Source organism: Echeneis naucrates, chromosome 23 (assembly GCF_900963305.1).
Source record: "Echeneis naucrates chromosome 23, fEcheNa1.1, whole genome shotgun sequence".
In the NCBI taxonomy this organism is placed as follows: Eukaryota; Metazoa; Chordata; class Actinopteri; order Carangiformes; family Echeneidae; genus Echeneis; species Echeneis naucrates.
The window spans coordinates 6083074-6089073 of record NC_042533.1 but is presented as its reverse complement, the minus strand read 5'-3'; the positions used below and the strand labels follow the sequence as shown (position 1 = coordinate 6089073).

Here is a 6000-nt window from a genome sequence, read left to right as displayed (position 1 = left end):
TACATGACTGGTGCTGGAGTGCTGCTCCACAATCATTTACACAATAGCCCCATGTAGTCTGAATTAAAAAACTGCTGTTTGCCCTGCACTGCACTGTATAAAACCAGATCAGGAAAAAAATAGCGTACACATGATAAAAAATATCACCTTTAAACACCTTTAAAGTGCATTAAAACAGAAATAACAATAACAATTAGATTCAGCAAGACTGCAAAGTTCACTTCTAAAAACCAGCACTCTATAGTGCTGCTATATAAGCAATGCATCTTTTCTGAGAGCTGATGCAGTACGCTTTGTGATGCCCTTTTTATGTGTATATCTCTTAATGGTTGTAAGATTAGACAGAGTCAAGGGAAGCTTATTTATTTTCCTGTGAGCTCCAGGTTGAATTTTTCTGATTTCTTCATTATACTTGTATTGGCAGATCCATGTATGCAAATGGGGATATACAGATGCAGGAGTGTCAGATGGCTCATTATGTAGATGTTTGCAGATTTTCTGCTGCATTGTTATACCAGTCCAAAAAACACTTGTTCAGGAATGTACAATAGCAGAAATGATGCAGATTGTGTGTGTAGCTGGGGGCTACTTTAGTCTTTATGAGTCAGTAATGAAAAGGCCCAGATGTATATATGTATGTTGTTAGCATGTAATTGAATCCATAATATTTATCATACCTTTTCTAATTTCTACACAATCATCTAAATCGGCACTTCAGCCAGATTCTATTCAATGTAGTGTGTGTGTGTTGAGTTATAGCATGTCAAGACTGACAGCTGGCTAAACCCCATTAAACTGGTCACCACATTCCTGGAGTCCAGCGTGAAAAGGTGACCCACTATACACACATACTGAGAGTTGCTTGTAAAACATGACAGATTTATCCTCCCCCCTCACCTCTCTGTTTTGAGAAAGTGTTTGCACTACAAGCTATTTTGGTTGGGTTTATGTGTGAGTATACAGAGTCTGAATACAGAGGTATGTGAGGAAAAAGTAAAAACCTTTCAACAAATTTACCTTGGCTGTGTTTGTAGCTTCTATCATCTGGTGTTTTGTATGTATGATGTTATGTAATCTGTTGTCTGGTGAATAGAAGAGTAGGCATGATAAAGAAAACTAAACGGTTTGTTTTCTCCTATCAAATGTTTGGAGACTTCCTCAAAGAAGCAGAAAAATGTAACAAGCTGTAAAAGACGGGACCGACATCACGTCAGATCTCAAATTTAATTTGTACCAACATGCAGAGGCTGCTCATGAGCTGACTCCTGACTTCATACTTCTGCTGTCAAGACTTTTTTCTCTTCCCTACTTATGCAGATTCGAATTACAGATGACTTAGCCTCCAAATACTGTGTCTGTGGGGAGACTTTGTGTGTGTCTGCAGAAGTTATAGACACACACTAAAGCACAGTAGTAATGTATTCCTTGCAGGGTCAAAACTCATCAGTTACCCCCACCTCTTTGTCTGTATGCCTGTCTCACTCTTTGTCTGTTTCTCGCTTTCTCTTGCTCGCTCTCAACAGGTTGCAGCAGCTTCACCCCCCACCCCCGACTCCCACTCCCCACCCTACCACCCCTTTCCCCAAACGCAGAGCCCAGAAGAGAAAGTCTATGTCATTCAGCCCTTCTGACACACATTCGAACACACCTACCTGCACACAGACATATGACACAGGATATGCTGATTGATTCTCATGTACCTTCCAGTTTATTTTCTCAGATCTCCAATCTCTGCAGGATTTTTTTATTATTTATTTTTAATAATTTGATTGATTGATTGATTTCTGCCTCGTTCGGATGAAACTTTTTGGTGCATACTTTAGGAAATTGTTCTCCCCTCTCAGCACTCAAACAATCACCTGGATTGGGAAGATAATGATGATTCACTTGTCTGCAGTGGTAAGTGAAAACGTGTGGGCCCATTTTAGGGCCACAGTCATAACCCATTACTTTAACTGCACTTTAATATGGTGTTTTATAGGGTAGTTTTGAATCCTTAACTGCCCAGATACCCTTGTTACTGCCAAAGTATCTGGACTAAGGCCAATGCTTTTAATACTGAGCCTTTCCTGCAGCCTTTTACAATACAAATTCTCCTTAAACAGCGTTACTTGTCTGACATAAGTGCTTGCTGTTTTCCTCTGTTCTCATTGTCTCAATTGCTTTTATTTTAGAAGGTACAGTAATTGCTCCAAATGTACCTTTCCACTCAGGGCACTCACAAAAAAACACACACTGTCTATGCAGCGCTGGTGTCTTGTGCGTGTGCATGTGTTTATCTTTGCATGTGCACTTTCCGTCTCTATGAGAGTTAATGCAAAGATTTTACACCTCCAAACTAAATGGGAGCATAAAAACAAGATGTTATGCATTTTACATGTCAGCTCCAATGTATTCATGAATAATAAGAAGCGCACATCCAGTTGTTTGGGAGAGCATTGGCAGGAGATGAAATTATATGTAATGAATTGAGGATGTCTTTCCCTACATATGCATAGATTTATCTGAGTTGGTTGAATGCAAATGGATATTCAGGCAGTATGGCACGATTTATGAGCTGTTTATTAGCAGATGTGCTTTGTTTTCTTTCTTCTTTTTTTTTTATTTGTTTTTGCCATGGATGTTCAGTGTGTCACTGAGGATATCTACTATCATATATTGTAGTTCTTAACTGGTTTGCACCTTTGTGCCACTTTCCCACCTTCAGGGATAATCCACCCTGTGAAGTGGCGAGGTGGAAAATACCCTTATGCAGAAATAGCTGACGCGCCGACTTACGATACATATAATGTGTGAATGAATGTGTGTGACAAAGGAGATAGGAAACAGAGAGGGAGCATCGGGGGCCATAGACAGTAAACTTAATTTTGTTGCATTTCTTAATCCTCTTGGGGCAGTGATAAGCTAAAGCTCTGAGACACAATACACGCACTTCCTCTGTGGAGAGGCTGGAGAAATTGCCTGTGATCCCAGTGTGGTGTGAGTGGTGGATGTAGCCTCCTTGATCTGGGATACTCTGAAGAACTTCATCTGACTATCTGACTTGGATTTATGGATGCAGGCATTACGAATGGCAATGTCTTTCTGTTGATAAGGCGACTAAGTGATTAGCATGAATTAAAATGTGAATATATTTTTTTAAAGAATGCTAACATTCATCAGCATATTGAAGGTGGAAGGGTTTGGTTTCCAGCTTGGGGCCTTTCTGTGTGAAGACTGCATGTTTTCCCATGCCTGCGTGGGTTTAAGTTAATTGCCGACTCTAAATTGTCTTAAATTGAGTGTGAGTGTTTGTTGGTCTCTATCTCTCTGTGTGTTGGCCCTGCGATGGACTGGCGGCCTTTCCAGGGTGACCATGCCCTCACCCAATGCGAGCTGGGATTGGCTCCAGCACCCCCAATGAATGAATGCTAACATGCTAAACTAACCTGATGAACATGGTAAATATTATACCCACTAAACATCAGCATCTTCCAATTTTTTACTTCTCCAAATCTCAGGATAAATGCAAAAGCTGATGTAAGAGCATTTTGATTTATTGTCTGATTTCTTTTTTTGCTTTGCTGAACACCAGAATTGCAGGAGTTCTAATTTTAAGAAAAGAGCTATGGGTAAATCTGAAGTTTACAAATCATAACTGCTCTCAGATTCGTAATCTGTAGCAACTGATTTGAAAAAGGGGCGCATGGTTTAGTGAAAACCACCTAAATCCAAATACAACTGGCTGCTGTAAACATCCCATGCAAAACCCCAAATAGCACTAATCTAACCTTCATTCCACATAATCCAAATGCTTATTTCTTTGAAATTCCTAATCCATGCACAATTTACCAAACCATGGGAATGGGTTACAAATCCACTGTGTAAACTAAGTGATAGGATAGGAATGTAGTTCAGCTGATGCTTGTAGGCTCTGTAAGATTCCATGCTTTCTTCAGGAAACTTCCTTCACCTCTCTTTGAAAATGTGGAAAACACACCAAATTGTACATCACATCAAGTCATTGTGAAATGTGTTGGTTCTGAATACCTGGTAATTTTCTCAACACACCTGCAAACCCATTTGAAAGTCCCACAGTAGGATAGATAGATCCCAACAGTGTTACCTGCACTGGCTGTCAGTCATAAAAACACATTTTGAGTTCCTCTCTGAAGTTCAGTAATGAGATGATACATGCACAGACAGATCTTAGATATGCATTGGTATGTGAGGAGGTGAATGTAGCTTTTTGGCAGTGTTGCATCGGAGTTCAAGCCCTGCCAAGTCTTGCTTCCATCTGCAGAGGCTGTAAACTAGTCAGTCTTATTCAGACCAGGTGGTCAACTTGCTTTTGAGAATTTCTTGAAGTTGGATTGGTTTGCATTTATTTTTACGACATAATGATATAATATCTATAGCTGAATTATTACCCCATGGGCAAACATGAGAGATGATGTATTGTTTGATAGATGCATGAATGGAGCAGGAATCTTGAAAGCCAAAAGAAATGTGTAGTTGTCTTCTCATGTGGCGTTGTTGAGCTAGGGCAGATTTCTCTTTGATGCTGTGCTTATGAATTTGCAAAAGCACAAGCCTATACAGTGCACTCACACACAGGCACAGACACTTAAGCACACATACACACTTAAGTGGAGACGTGTGGGTTACCAAGCTAATGTAAAACATAACAGCACGAACCCTTTCTCTGGATCACAGTTAATGCGTTGAACGTGTCGCTCTCTGATGGAAGTTCATTCATTTCAAATGGGATAATCCTTTACTGCTGCATGACTCCTTTGCCACTGCATTGTGTGCTGATTTAAGTTGGATTTGCTCTACTTAGGCATTGATTATGCATACTTAACTGACTGACTGCTGTAACTCTTTCTGTTGAAACAGTTTCATACATCATAGGACTACACGTCCATGCTTCCTTTTAAATATCCCTCTCTATGGTACATGTTCCACTGGGAGATAATATGCCAGAAAAACAGCTGCAACATCTCAGCGGGTCTGAATTGCTTTCACTCATACTTCGCCAAGTGAAAAGCAGTAGCCTCTGGGCTAATCTTTTTCATCCTAACCTGAAGTGTCCTCTGTCTGTCTGAAGAGAAAGAGGATTCTCTAGTTACCTTCATCCACAGCTATTACTCTCCCTCCCTCTAGATTTGCAGTGAAGAACAGCTACGGGTAGGCTCATCTGTCTAAATGTCCCCATCCTGCTGTCATTTGTTATAAAAACTGCAGGACTTTTTTTTTTCAGCTAAGCAACAGTGTAAGTGTCTCATGCTGCGTGCTTCTAACCAGTGAAGCAGGAATTCAAAACTGCCACATTTTACATTGCTGATAAAACAAAGTTGTGTATTTGTACGTCTGTTTTCAATGTAACAGTCCATGAAAGTGTATGAAAGACGTGCACAATATGAGCAAGGATAAGAATTTCATTAGCATGGAGCCTTTTCCCCATAATTTTTGCAATGGTGTCAAGGTGCCCAAACATGAAACACTTGAACACGCACACACACAGACACATACACACACACACACACACACACACACACACACACACACACACACATACACACATCACATATCAGAAGCGATTAGCCATACTATCGCTGCCTTATCTCTGGAGATAATCGCCTCTGCAGTGTGAGTTCCAGGGCGTTGCAGCCCTCTGGCCCTCTGTCTAGGACTCCCAGGCTCATCTGACTGCTCCAAAGACCAAACACCTGTAGAATCCTGTAAATCCTTCCTTGTATCTGTCACCCCATCTCCTCTCTTCAAGTTATTTTGACTAAACGCTTTCCAGCAGCCATACTGTTCTGCTGTGTTAGGTTGATTTTTAATCATTTTTTATATATTGTGTCTGAATGCTTCCCAGGCAGCATTAGATTTGATTTCAATGTATCCTACGTCAAAGAATTACATTTCTTTGACCTTATAAAGGACGTTTTTTCAGCCTTAAGCCGTTCACATGGTCACGGGTATGAGGTTCAAGGATTTGCGAAGCCTATCTTT

General features: G+C 40.5%; 1 protein-coding gene across 1 annotated transcript in view; it reads left to right on the top strand.

Moving 5' to 3' along the window:
* The first annotated feature begins 1639 nt into the window (after nucleotides 1–1639).
* Nucleotides 1640–6000, top strand: part of col7a1l (collagen type VII alpha 1-like) — a 50757-nt gene continuing 46396 nt past the window's right edge. Inside the window, exon 1 of the mRNA XM_029495699.1 lies at nucleotides 1640–1899. The gene's annotated coding sequence lies outside the window, so the exon portion shown is untranslated. The remainder of the gene's footprint in view (nucleotides 1900–6000) is intronic.